The 15376-nt window shown below is 38.2% G+C and overlaps 1 protein-coding gene and 1 pseudogene across 23 annotated transcripts in view; both read right to left on the minus strand.

The window, feature by feature from the left end:
• The window catches only part of LOC143343149 (protein muscleblind), a 562363-nt gene that overhangs the window by 469027 nt on the left and 77960 nt on the right, over positions 1 to 15376 (minus strand). The gene's annotated exons all lie outside the window — the stretch shown is intronic.
• Positions 11716 to 12672, minus strand: LOC143343420 (uncharacterized; annotated as a pseudogene).

A 15376-nucleotide genomic window follows, 5' to 3' on the forward strand; every position in this document is an offset into this window, starting at 1 on the left:
AGTATGTGATTCGCAACTCGATATAAGACAATTTTGAGGACTCGAAAAGTTATGGTTTACGAACGAAAGCGAGTTACAATCGCACTTTATTATATCTTTTCGGGTCACAAAGTTGTTTGTAAATTTTGTGTAAATTATTATTTCAATACTTTGCACTCCAATGTGTTTGTATAATACTCAGATACTATTCATTGCTCAGGGGAATATCAAGGCATCTATATCTTCTTCCTCTTTAGAGAATATAATTTAAAAATATGTTAAACATATTGCTATGTGCATATAGAGAGACTCTGTGTAAGCTGAAATAAACCTCTGAGGAGGTATCAAATGCTCAATAAAAAATAAAAATAAAAAAAAAATATTCACTACAATTCGAGGCAAAGATTTATATGTGATAACACAAACTTAATAAACAAATGAAAAGACCTTAACTTTCCAGTATTTATAAATTTGTCAGGGTAAAAGTTCCTTTGCCATTCATCTCACTTATTTTGTTACATTGAACTGCAAATTACGTACATTCACACAAAAGAAGTTCAACGAAAGATTATCTTAAACATTTAAGTGTTTGATAAAATTGATAACGCATTGACTGCCATAATGGTCACCGGTGACCGGCGTTTTCGAGCTGAAACTATGTCCTCTAAACATTTATTATAAACGAACCCTAATAATAAACTAATATATTTACTATTACATGGCTTTAAATAATATTGAATACTTCTTTTCGCAGTAAAAATTTGAACAAACGTCAACGTGTTAAATTTGCGATGTAAAACCATTTTGAGAAAAATTCTTAACATGTTCGAGTTTGGCCAGAATTTTTGGCGTTTGGCCCACCCGTGCACGGTGTCGTCGAATGTCGTGGCTCGTGAAAGAATTCCCTAGCCCTTTTCATCTCCCTCCAACGGTTGCGTTCCCGGCTCGACGAAGCTTTGCGCGTCCCGTCCATCTTTCTCGCCGATCTCATCTACTCGTCGATTTAACGAATTGATTGAATTCTTTGTTAAACTCTGACCGACGGTTTTCTAATTGCGAGGTTAACGAGCCACGCTTCGCTTCCCGACGGCGAGATACCACCATTTGTGCTGAACGCTCGACCTGAAACTCTCGGCTGGAAAATTCTTTTTACAGTCATTTATTATTCAGCGTTTGTGCGAGTCTAGCTTCGCCTCGCGAGTAATTATTTACAATGTTAACAACCTTGCTGATTCCCGTGATTTTCGAGCGTTTTAAAAGGGAAAAGGTTCGCGAACGTTACGGGATAACAAATTTGCTCATTTTTGGTTCGCAAGACACGATACTGCCCTCTCTTCTTGCAATCAAACTGGGATCGACGGAGTTTCCTCTGGAAAGGGTTTGGACGAGACTTTATTCTCGAAATAGATGAAATTGCTATTGTTCCGAACCTAGGCTAACTTTGAATCGAGGGAACGATTCTGTTGCAAGTATCCCTAACGCAAAGATACATTACTGGCGCATAGAGTGAGGCAGCATTGTATAAATTACACTGGTCAACAAATTGAAAATAATTCTTTACGATTATCTTCCTATTATTTATGTACAGTAAGATAAAAAATAACAAAATAGAATTATTTGGCTCTGGTTTTGAAAAATATAAGACACGATTTATTTAATTCAAGTATGTTAAGACACATGTTTGTTTAAATTTGTTACGTAGAACCTTCGTGATATTAAAATTAATAAAATTATATTACAGAAAAGAATATATATTTGCTGTTAACAAATGTATTGAAAACCTGTGTTTTAACTTGAAACCACACCTTCGGGGCAGAATTGAGGAAATTTCATCTACGAACAGCGAATAAACATTTTAGAATGAACTTAATTTCATAAAATTTAATACTTTCAACCTGCTTCGACTGAATTTAACCAAAAGTTTCAGCGACGGTTATTTTCAAACATCCTTTTGTATTTCTACATACCGTTATTCTTATTTGAATCGAGGTTAGATTTGAAAACAGCACTTTAGCTGTACCTCGCCTCTTTGTACACTACCCTGCTATCTTCCTCTCTTTTTATATACTTATTCTATGCCTATATTGTTAAGAAGGATGAGTCATACATGTATAAAGTGATTCATAAATGCACGGCAATACTTTGGAAGTGAATGCAAAGAGCAGATCTGCACGCGAAAAGAAGTAAAATATTTTATACGATAGGTTGCACATTCCATAGTTACTGAATCACGGAAGATTAAAGGAAACGTTTCGAGAACTAGAGAACTTTTACCTTAATGCACGCTATATACGCGTTTTAAATCTCATTTAACGATCAGATTCATTCTAATGTATAAATTAATAAAAGGAATAACTGTAACAAACTCGAGGAATATCTGGAAAGACAGATTCTAAATATTATGTAATGGTTAACCAGCTAAAAATATTATCAATTTAGACTGAAAGATATCTACAAGGAAGATTGCCTGGTATACAAACTTTGGCATCATTTTCGTAGATCGAAGGAAATTATAGTGCCCCGACCGGGAATTATCTTTTGTTTATATTGCTCGTATCGGCAAGTTCCATGAGCATGCATATTCCAATTTATAATAAAAATATTATAGACAGTGTCGTTGAAGCATACACAACATTAATCTTTCAAAAGTGTGTCGATCCTCGAACGTGACTATTTTATTAAAATCGTCGATGGATAAGAAGTTATTCCATAGGACTACAGAATCTAGCATTTAATATAATAATATATAAATTTGAATTCACTGAAATAGAACTACTGTTAAAACTATTGTTAATTTCATTTTACATCTCCTGATTTTTAATTTTATATTTCTTATTTTTCACATTCCTATGCATGGATCGTTGTACTTTTTTTTTAATAATTCCAATACTCGACTGTTCAAAATAACTAAAATCAAATAACTATTTCGTACACAAATTTATACGTATTCCGAAGTCCTGTAGCACCCTATGTGCACTTTATTTCGTGAAGTCGATCAGTTTGGCTTCCAAGAGTCTCGGTTAATTAAACAATGTTTAATTAAGACAAAGAACCCAGAAACTTGAAAGTAATTCAATTTCGCGATCTTCATCGTCTCGTTCCAGCCTCTAAGAGATGTCTAACAAATAGACGGATACAATTTACCAGAGACCATTAAGAATTAGGAAGTCCTGTTCGAAATACCGAAGGCACAGTCGCGCCTCGAGTGACGAGGAGGAACCGTCTTCCCGTGTAATTTCCGTCGCGGGCGCTGGAATCGAGGGAATCGAGTGTTCTCCCCGGCGTGTCCGATATATTTCAAACTTCTGCACGCCTCGAGATAGCTCATGCTAGCCCGAGATAGGCTTCGCGAACCGTAAAAGTCGAGAACTCGTGGGCAGCTTCCAAGGGGGCAGCACGATATTGCATGGTAACTGCATAGCAGTGCTCTGCTGCTCGCTGCTTTGAAGGTCACGAGTCGACGACTTCAAGAGAGTCTCAAGACCGGTTTCTACGCGGGCCCACGTCGTCTACGGTCATACAGGGTGTCCGTAAAAGTACAACCGTCATTTCAGTAATCACCCACCACGGGGGTCCACGACTTAGCAATTTCCAAAATTTCGATCCAAATCAAATAATATTTCTGGAAAACTGGTTATCAATATTGCCCAAACCCTTTAAAATCATTGAACGCTATGCAAGAAACGTCATTGACTTGTATACTTGTTACTTACGATCGATCTAATCAATTCCCTCGAAGTAGAATTCGATTTTATAATGAATACGTATCCGAGTTATCCAGTGGATATTTTTACGATTTTTTACTCACCATATTTCGTCGTAGGAAGATCAACACGATCGTAGAGAAAAGTGATTATTTGCAAAATCAGTCGACTCTTACCTGCAATCAGAAATAATGATACCGTTAATGCTACGGACGATTTTTTAAATTTCGCGGTAAATTAAATCTGCATGTACGCGCCATAGCACTCGACAACCATGTCAGTTCCAGTTCTACGTATTAGACAACAGTATATATCGAGGGTGGAAATAGTTACAGAACTTGTTCACTAAGTTCCATTGACGCAGTTTAAATGGGACTCTTATAATAAAAGTTCCGACGAGAACAGATAAATAGAAATTTGCAGAATAAAAGTTCCATCGAGAACAGATAACTGAAAGTTCTTAAAAGTAAGGGTACCGGATAATAATGCATAAATGGAAGTTCTAGTTTTAATAAAATTTAGAAGTGGAACAGAAGTTCTCGAATAAACGTTTAGAAATCTTCAGTAAATTATGATAAATATTAATCGAGTTGAGCGAACATTATACGTTTCAATAAACGCTGATAAATATAAATTAATTTCACTGATACTTCATCTAAGACATATATAATCTCATACGAGAAGATTGTGAGTTATTAACGAAAGTAAAGAAAATACTTCAACTAGAACTTCTGCTTATCTGTTATTATCGAAACTTTTATTATAAAGGATCCACTTGAATCGTTTCAATGGAACTTCTTTAAAAAATTTTATATCGTTTTAACCACACAAAGAATATTATTGACAACATCTGATTTGGGAACACAGATAAAATTAGAAACACGTACTCTGTATATTATTTTTCTTTGAATTTCTGTCATCATCAATCTCCATCGTTCGCGTAATATAAATTTCCATTAATTACAGGGCATAAATCATCGAAAACGAGGCAAAATTAACCAATGGTACCAGATTTTCCATCGACAATATTTTATGCAAGATTATATTTCATACAAGAAATTTTCTTCGCCATTGTGAAAGAAATTTCTTTACGATTCCCGTTTTATAAAGCGATAATTTTCAAAGCGTAACGCTTCGCAGTTTCGCCGAACAGTCTGCGGACTTCCGGTTCCACGGTGTATCGATTAACTCGTTTTCTCAAAATGGGACCCCACTGCACATTTCACCGACGGTTAACAATAAGTAGCCCGAGAGTCGTAAAACGGTGTACGCATGCGAAGACCGCCGAGCGACGCGATTAAACCTCCATCTTTCTTCGCGCGTCCGATTTCGTCTTGCATTACTGCGTGTTCCCGCAAAAAATAAAACATTTCGCATACGTGGCCGCGCACTCCATTAGCAAGATGAGCGTACTCATCGCGGCACGGTATATTCTATTAAAATGTTTCGAACGTTTCGCCACATCGAACCATACATCTCCGCGCCTATCTCCTGGACAATCGTCGTAACTGAATTTATGGTTATGCATAACGCGATGTAAGGTGCTTCCCCCTCGGAAATTACACCCTTTTCTCTTCGTATACAACCTTCTTTTTAAATTGTAGCTTTTATTATCAAACGAAACAAAATGTATAATTTTCAAACATCCGTTTCTTTTGTACAGTATATAAATGTACAGTAAAAGCAAATCAACTTCTTAGTGCATTTTCGACGATATTGTTATTGCATTTCTTTATTTACTTGATTTTAATTTGTTAAAAAAGACTCTCATGAATCAAATTCTTTATTTTGTTATTGTTCGACTCATTGGAAACAATTTCCCACTTCAGCTTTTGATTTTGAGACACGCAAGGAACAGAGTCAATTTTTATTATTGTTTAATATCTGCTTACTGAAATTCAGTGACACCTGAAGATTTATTAAAAGAAAAAAATATTTGCACCGGCGAATAATTCATCTATAAACGGCACGTTTATCGCCAGATTGTGTTGTCGCTGTTCCATCGATAATTGTTAATCCAATCACTATAATTATCGCCGGACAAACGAATTAATTATTATGTCTCGATGTTTGGCGATCTCATCTTTCCGATTCCGTGTCTCTCATATCTTTCACTATAATTACCGTAAATTACTATCTATACAAGGTTCGAGTTCCCGTTCAATTTATTATGCACACCCGGTAGATCGATCGATAATTTTGCGCACAGACAGCCATATGCGCGCGTTACAACCATACATTTTCCAAAACCAGAAAAATGAACCATCAGATATTTTATTTGTACATTGTACGTAAGAATTAAATAAACGTAATGAATATTAAAATTCCCGAATTAAATTTTCTTAAAGAAGTCGGCTTCGGTTTAGATTTAAATTAAATTTATCAATAATTGTATTATTAAATATCACAGTGAGCCGATTAATAATTTTAGACGGGCGGAAACTGAGTTTCAATATGAGATGAAAAATGAAAATTTGACTATTTTTCTTTATATCTTCGCGAGAGTATTGCCGACGGGCGGATGAGATTTTTCTAGTGAAAAGGAGTCCAAATACGACCTCGTTCTCACTATTTTTAATTACAGTAATTCTCGCTCTCAAATTATAATTTTTACACTGGATTCGAGTAATGAAATCATCTTCTGTTCATGTTCCTTCATCACAAATGAAAAAGTCTAAACATGACCTCGTTGGAATTACTTCTTAATTATACGCGCTTGTATGTTTTTCAAGAATCATTCGAATAAGGCATAGTCGAAGGTACACCGAAGTAGGTCGTGATATATTCACTTTCATCGAAGATATACTCGTGTATCCAGTGACAATCAGTATAGCTTAATTTTAACGAAAATCTCACGATTTGGTATCTGTCAATACGATAATTTGCACAAACGTATTTGATACTCGTAAGTAAACTATGATTACCTTTAAGATACTATTAAGGGGTAACCAATAGTAATAAAATATTGCCAATAAACATTTATGAACACCTATGGTTTCAAATGCTTAATAAAAATAAAAAAAAAGATAGAGTATTTAAAAAAATATAGGAAGCTGTCATTATTGCAAAACAAATGGTAAATTGTAAAAGGACAGATCACGAAGTTATTTGCTAGATAACAAAAGAATGTGAATCGATTATATTTTAAAAAAGTGACTTTGGTTTTTTGCTTTTCAATATTAATTTATGACGAATTTAATAAGCACCGAGATGTTGACGTTGAAACTAGAAGAGAAAGATATCCAAAGTAAGGATCAGCTGAAATATTAATATTAATTTGAAAATAGGATTTTCCCTTCCTTTTAAAACAGGTCGTGAAAAATGAGTTTTCGAAAGTGGGTCTCGGCCCATAAAAGTTTGGGAAGCCAGGATTCATACGATCCTTAGCGCAGCGATTAGGGGAACAAATCGGTATTCGTTGCAGACAAAACGATGTCCGAAAATCCTCTTTGCGCGAAGCGTTTTGAGAGCAGCTTTTGCCGACGAGTCAACCGTAAGTAATCCTCGATGCGAACGTAATCGGTTCAAAATAAATGATTGAATTTTCATGCAGACCAGATACGGTTTGTTAATTACGATCCACGCGTCTGTATGGCCAACGATAAATTCATCGAATCGACTCTGTACAGCGCATTATAGCTTCGCGCGCGTTTACGAGCGTAAATCTTCGACAGTATGGGGACGCACCGACTGACAACCATTAAGTTTCAATTTATCGAGTCATCTTATTCTCTTTTGCATGCAATACTGAAAATTAAGCAAGAGTCAGAACAAGTATCGTTGCTTTTTAGTGACACGATCGATCAATTCCTTTATTTCTTCGATGTTCATTCGTTACTGAAAATATATACGAGATAACCTATTTAAATGTTTTATTATTCGATTATTATAATCGAAGTAGAGAAAAATTGTAGGATAATAATTACTTTCTCAACTAAAATGTGTTCAACTACTTTTCTTTTGGTTACTGTTTCTTATTTTACCACCAATAATTTAACATGAAACAAGTCGTCAGCCTAACAAAAATTACTTGATCGTATTATACCGAATTACGTATTAAGAATTCTTATTTTCGACCTTCCTTAATTCCAATCTAGTAGATTAGGATACTCGACGAGGAAGCGTTGGTAATTTTTGCGAAGGCGAGTTTCCGCCACTCTCGTCGTAATTAAATGACTTGAAGGGTATTTCGATCTTTCGAAATTCGCAGCTGGGCCATAAACGAAATGGTTTCGCGAGTCGGAACACGGGGCTCCAGCGATCTCTTCCCAGCTACGTAAGCCCCTAAATCCCCCATGGACGAAACGTTACGTTCGTGCGCTATGCCAAGCGAGGTTAGCAGCGTGGTTGTAGTCAAGAGTGCAGTTGTGACTGCGTACTGCAGCAACCAGCAACGTTCGTTGCGAAGAATGGCGCCGCGACGTGGTCGATGAAATTTTCAACGAATTTTCTCCCGAAAACCAACGCCACCGTCCGGATAAGCTTTTGTGTATTTCATGAGAAAAATTTGTAAGGAACTCGTTCGCTGCTACTGAAATAGTACCCGCGAGGACACACCCATGAAATGTCACTGATACAATGTCACAGTATTTTAACAGGAACCACAAAGTCAAAAAAAAAAAAAAAGAAAAAGTAGAATCATATTTTTTCTCTACTTCGTTGGAGATTGCAGAGCAACGAATAAAATAATGAAATCGACGAAGAAGTTAATACAGACTATAATCATTGGATATTAGTGATTCAACTATAAATCTACAACCTTTTTTATAATTTGATCGTTTTTCAATTATGGAATTTCTATTATTTCATTATTAACTTGAAAATTAGTGATACAATGATTCAAAGTGTGCACCGTCCTCAGCTTGTTATTTTGTAGTATTCCTAATGCCAACGAAATAATTAAAAAATTTACAAAATCATTGTTGAATCAAGTGAAGTATATTAAACGCAAAAATATATATTTTGTTGTTACAAACGTTTCAAAGACACATCGCGATAAACAGGTTTGAAGCGCCGGTCACCGGAGACCACCACCACAGTCAACGGGTGCGTTAACATCAAGAAACTTTACCAATCGTCTAATTGTTGGACGTTTGCTCTAGAAACGTAGAAAATAGGGGAAAGCATACACCGTAGGATCGGTAGCAGTGAATAAATTATATTTCACCCTTATGGGATGACCCGATGCATTTGAAAGTCTATGGCGTAAGGTTGGGAAAACGAGGGTGTTATCAAGCGGCGTGTTAAAAATAGGCCGGTGGACTATACATCGTAACTTGAAGCATGTCCCGAGACAAGCTTACAGTCTCGAGAAGGGTGGAACACGGAAGTCTCGTGATCTCCTCTCGTCCGACCTAAACCTCCGAAATCCTTCTGACGAAACGCTTCTGTCGTCCCTCTTTCCAATCCTCGCTCGTGTTTTCACACTCTCTTATCCCCTCCCTACCCCCTAACGCCCCTTACACGCCGTGTCGCCCTTTTCCTATCTTTGTTTCCGTCTCTCTTTTGCGCGATTACAATTTGAAGAGAACCCAGGGAGAGCCTCGCCGCGCACCTACCCGTGAATGGATCGAGTTTACTGCCTGCAGAAGAGTCTTACGTCGGGACTAAACTGATGCAGTATTCACGCCGACTCGACGTTGGCCGAATAATCGTCGTGTAACGGATTCGACGACGCCTGGAATATATTTTGATCCCCCTCATTTCGACCTCGACGAAACACGTACACCGGAACCGTGAAAATGTTTCATGGTGAGGGCTTAGGCAACCTCTGGATGTCGTGTTTCATCCTGAACCTGCATATCTGAATTGTACTAATTTTTTAATTTCATCAATTTTATTGAAGATAACTTGGCCGGGTTTATCCTAATCCAAATATCTGGAAATGTACTACTTTTATTTATTAATTTCAATTTTACAGAAAAGCTCGTTGTTATAATTATTTATCAATAAACCGTAACCCCATGAAAGAAGATGGAATTCGTCCAGGGTCTGCCCCAAACGCCGGGGATATTCGATGGCCGCTCAAACGCTTGTGAGAAAGACAAGACCGTTGGCCCTCTGATGGCGAGCGCGAGAAGTGTCTAAATGGACCCGGAGTCCAATTAAGTCTCGAAAATAAATCTACAGAATTCGTGAATATCAGCGAAGTTAACAAAATAAATACATGCAATTGCACTGTTTTTCTTTCTAATATAATTATCTTATTTTTGCTTACAAAATTGTACCTAAAAATATGTTTAGTCGACGAAGAATTCTTATCCTATAACTTTTCTTTATTTCTCTTGAAGCAGTCCCTGATTATAATATCAGGCGAGGGATTAAAAACGTTCCTACCGAAAGCTATCTTTCTTTCTCTTAAGGGAACTGTTTTAAAATTAATCGTAAATCATGGAAAAGCAGGAACGACTTCATTCCGCCGCGTTTTATGCTCCGTTTTCACGATCATTTCGGTCCGCGTCCGACTGCAAACTACCAGTCGCTCGCATCGTTGCAATTTTAAGGGGATCGAGACGTTCGCAACACGAATGGATCGAGTTCCACGCCGAAAAACTGTTACGCAGAAGGGGGTTTTCGAATAATACAGTATTCACGTTGGCAGCTTGCGAAACGAGTCGCGGCTCAATGGCCGCCCTAAAATTTTCATCGTCGTGGAAAAACGCTCGGTACCAAGACGAAATTCCTCGCGATTGGTGAAAATAATTTTGCTCGGTCCGTGTTCGCCAAGAATCCTCGACTATTCGAAGCGTTCTTGGCCACGACTGTGGAAATCGCGTCGAGACAGTGTTCCCGTTTCCCCCAATGTCAGGAAAACGATCTTTTCTCAAAATTTCTTTTCATTTCCCCGCTCGCGTGACTAGTCGTCGTAGATACATGTTAAGTAAATAGGTTCGTCTCGACTTTGCGTCGCTGCTGCGAGCCTCGATAACGACTCCGCGACGATTATTAAACTTTCTGTGGAACGTTATCGATTCCAACTGCGAACAAACGCATCTTGAATATCGAGTTCGTCGATTCTTACTTGTATTCGACGGAAGAACGTCCAAGTTCCAATTATTATTATTATTATTGTAACGTATTTATCGTACAGATTAAAAACAATATTTTTAAAAGAAAGATAGGATAGAAGGAAACGTGCTGATCTATTACGTAACCTTAAAATATATATTTATATAGCTTCCCTTGTGTGAGGTTGTGTGTTAAGTTTTATATACAATTAAAAACATTATAAATGGTTCAGTTTAATTTGAAATATAATATTAAATATATTTTGTAACAAATTAAAATATAAACTAAAGGATCTCTGGTACCGATTTAATCTAATTCACTACTCTTTAAGAAGATACAGACGTTAAAAAAAAAGGACGGATTTTTTGCAACGTCGTAAGGAAAGAATCGCGTTCAATGATCGAGTTTTAACCGGCTTTCGAGACAAATACCCCACAGTACGTCGGCTGCGGTCAGTGCTGTAATTTAAGATTCAGGGACAATTTATCTTGCTCGATTGACAACGTAGGTTGCCTACATTCGTAAGTAGATAATGAAACTATTCTATTCATTCTGACAGTCAGCAGTCACGGTTGGGAGAATTGAAGACAGCGTTGTGTTAGTTAAATAATAGATCGAAAAGTCTACAGCTATTCTTATACCGTCTATTTAGAAATCATTTCAAAAGATTGGAATTTAGGAAAAACGAATAAAAATAAAAATAAATCGCCGAGTCTGTTTTCAGCGATTCCCCAACGTTTCGCGAACGTTGCAGTCTGCATTTTCAGGACTGGAGACTCCGATTTGAGGCTTCCTATTCTTAGAAAGTCCTTATACAGTAGTGTATGGCGTCCGGAACAATGCACCAGACAATCCACGGTTTTTTTTTTATAGATCGGCTGATCTATTATAACAGGCCACAAAAACCTATCCAAACCCTAAGAAGCCACAACCAAGCACATATCAAGGACTCCTACGATTTCATCAACAAGATTGATAAATTTTGATGTGGACTTCCTATCCACCCAGCAATACTCTCCACCATCTATTCTCCCTCATCCAGCACCGCCTGATCGCCACATACTTCCAATTTAAAGGTGAGTTTTATGAGCAAGTCTCTGGAACACTTCGGAACACTTTGAAAATCAAATCCTCCTCACAACCCCCATGAATCAGATCAGCTGATCTATTAAAAATCGGGAGGACAGTGTGCCAGATTGGGTTTAGGTAGTACCCCAGATCTCTGTTGAAATTGTTTGGATGTTTAACGATCTCCATGCTCTTGCGGTATTTTCGAGCAAAGTAACCCTTCGAGTTAGCCAGCATTTCTATTTTATTGTATTCAATAGAGTGGCCTGTATCCTTCCAATGTTCAGCAAGAGCAGATTGCGTCAGATGACCAAGTCTGGCACACCGTTGATGTTCTTTGATCCGTGTACTGTTCTTCTTCCCGGTTTCCCCTATGTACACTTTCCCACAGGAGCAAGGGATCTTGTATGCTCCTGGAGTACTCAAAAGTGGCCTTGGGTCCTTGGCGTTGGGCAACGTTTGTCCAATCTTTGTAGGTGGTTTGAAAATTGTCCGAATGTTGTGCTTCCGCAATACCCTGCTGATGCAGTTCCCTGAAGGTACGGTAGGACGACGGTTTTGGGTCGCTCTTGTTCCGTGGCTTCTGATTCTTTGGTCCTTCTTCTGTTGGCGATTTTCTGCTCTTGATACGGTTGAATATTCTCTGTATGGTTGTGGTATCTGTTTTTGTTCAGATTTGCTTCGTTAATGTATTCTATTTCAGCTTCGAGTCTGTTTGGTTCGGAGATTATCAGTGCTCTGTTTATTAGGTAGTTAATTACGGAATTTGTTTGAGATGGGTGGTGGTGTGAGGACGCGTTTAAGTACCTATCGGTGTGGGTCGGTTTACGGTACACTGATGTCTCAGAGTTCCATCTTGATTGCAATGAACCAAGACGTCCAAGAATGGAAGACTGTTCTGCTCAATTTCCATGGTGAACTTGATTATAGGATGTTATGTGTACAAAAAATTGAGAAACTTGGCCAAGGTGCTCCTACCGTATTTCCAGATGATGAACCATACCGAGGGTTTCATGGGGGTTGTGAGAATTTGATTTTCAATGTGATCCATGTAAATATTGACTACGATAGGAGATATGGGGAACCTCATAGCTGCGACAGAGACTTGCTCATAAAAATCACCTTGAAATTGGAAGTATGTGGCGGTCAGATAGTGCTGTCTCAAAATATTTAAATTTCTTCGATATAAAAAAGGTATCCAAATTCTACAACTGTTTTGTGCTTTCCATTGAACGAAACAAGAAAATTTTTGCGACAGCCACCAGATGAAACAGACTTCTTTGCCGTACCACGACACAAGGAAAATTGGAAATAACCGATTACTGAATTGGACCCTTCGATCGAAGGTACAAGAAGAGGCTAAATTTCGTCCAAGCGACTTTTCAGATTGATCTCCTGACTTCGTTCAAGATATGCATACCGGGGACCCGCGAAATTGAAAAAGCTCGTTCGTTGGGCCGATGACTTCATTGTTCTCTCGCGCAAGATGGCTCAACGTCGATTGTACGTTGGTAAGTAAACCCTTCGGGAAATGTCAGGAGACGACAAAAGAATCCATCCTAAAACAAACCCTTCGAAACTGTCCCGCCTTTGTCCGCGGACATCTCGCTGAAATTTGATTCCACCGAAGGACCTCTCGACGCTCGTTCCGAGAAGCAAAGAATAATACACCGAGTACAAAAACTGTACCTTCGACGCGCATCGATTGTCTAAAACTGACGTGCCAGACGAACAGACAGTTCATCGTTTGTCTCTGTGGAACCGTTTACCGCGCATTTTTTCGTTCGAATGGCGTAATTGGTGAGCCACGCAGCTGCGTAGAACAAACGAGTCGTTCGGAAGCTTAAACTCCACTTTCTGAACTTTCTAAACTATAATGTCGAAGATTGGTAACTTTATATATTTACAAATAGACACAATTAAATTTTAATTTTGAAAGAAAACTTAGAAACGAATGTTACTTCATCAATTTCTTTGCTTTTAAATATTGACTAATTAGACTAAAATTTCTATTCATTTTCTATTATTCGTGAATAAAATTTGCTTAAGCTGGGTATCCATTAATGTGCTTCGCACCTTTGACAGATGCCATGTTACCAGTATCGTTTCCATCGACTTTTCAATAGCGTTCGTTATATTAGATCGCAGCCTATTAACCACAAAACTGAACAGCATTGGCATAATTGGTGTTTCGTTATCTTGGATCTCGTTTCTGCCTATCCTATAGAACTCAGCGGGTCATGACTTCAGATATTTATCCTCCTTTCTCTGCCGTTCGTTCTGTCCGACGCGGTGTTCCGCGAGACTCCATCTTGGGATTCTTATTATTCACTAGCTACGTAAGCTGAATTACTTACTGTCTGTCATTACTCTTTCTCGTATATGTACGCTGATGATATGCATATCGTTAACATTCTCAAAGCGTCCGACGCTTCTTTTGCTAAACACGAAATTGAATATGATCTATCTAGTATTGATAACTGCCCTACATGATCTGAACCTGTACAAGGATTTATTTTCTTCTCGTTGCATCGAGTATCTTCTTACTGAAAGATATTTCTCAAGACCAAAAGCCAACTTTGACAAATTATACCCAGCATTATTCTAAAAGTAATTTCCACACTCGTAGACTCTTGTAAGAATAAATTTAGTGGAACATTCATACATACGCAGAGCTTTCAATGTACAGTAATGATTCTTAAAATGATCGCTCCGAGGTTGGCATGCACATTTTTCGTACAGCGGAGGCGAATTTCGACACCAGCAGAAATGTTCACTTTATGGTAACTAGCATTCTTTTTAGAATATCTTTCTAAAGTCAATAAACTGCGGCCCAAGTTGAGATAGAAATGTTCAATTTACGAATCACATCTAAATTTCAGTTCATTGTTAAAAAGTGCAGAGAAACATAACCTTATCTTTCAGTCCTTGACTGTACGAAGCGTAATATCAGACTAAAGATAAACAAAAGTTTTCGTCGATGATAATTTCTTATAAACTGTAGAAAAATTCGAGGTGCCTTATCTTTCAGTTCCTGGCTGTACGAGGTATAATTACCACGGCAAAGATAAAGAAAAGTTTCCGTCGGCGGTAATTTTAAATCGCGCTTGGTCCGGCGTGCAAGAAAATCGGACAAAATTCGAAGTTAAACGTCGATGGGCGGAAAACAAACGCCGGAAAAAATTCTTTCGAGGTATTTTCGCGAGTCCGTGGCCAATCGGTTCGCAACGTATTGGCGAACTCGCTAAAACGACGCGATCTGAAAGTTAATATTTGCCGTATCGGCCGACAGCTAGCCGGACAAAGTCTCGCTTCAGCCTCACAATATCGAACTTCTATACGATCCGAGAGCCAGACATGCTCGGTCGGTGCAACAAATCGCCATCGGGGGCAAAAAAATATGTCCTGGACGCGTGGGCGTCGCGCTTTCCGCGATCGAGGAGCATAAAACGGACGAGGAGGGTACAAAAAAAAAAGGAAAAAATCGCGAAAAATCATCGAGGCGGTCGGTCCGCGTTCGAAGAACCGCGACGAGTTTTTTCTGTTCAACGTTTTGCTTTGTAACAACGCCTGACGCACGGAAGTCCGGATATTTGGCTGAGGACGAATTTCTGAAG

Source organism: Colletes latitarsis, chromosome 7 (assembly GCF_051014445.1).
Source record: "Colletes latitarsis isolate SP2378_abdomen chromosome 7, iyColLati1, whole genome shotgun sequence".
NCBI lineage: Eukaryota > Metazoa > Arthropoda > Insecta > Hymenoptera > Colletidae > Colletes > Colletes latitarsis.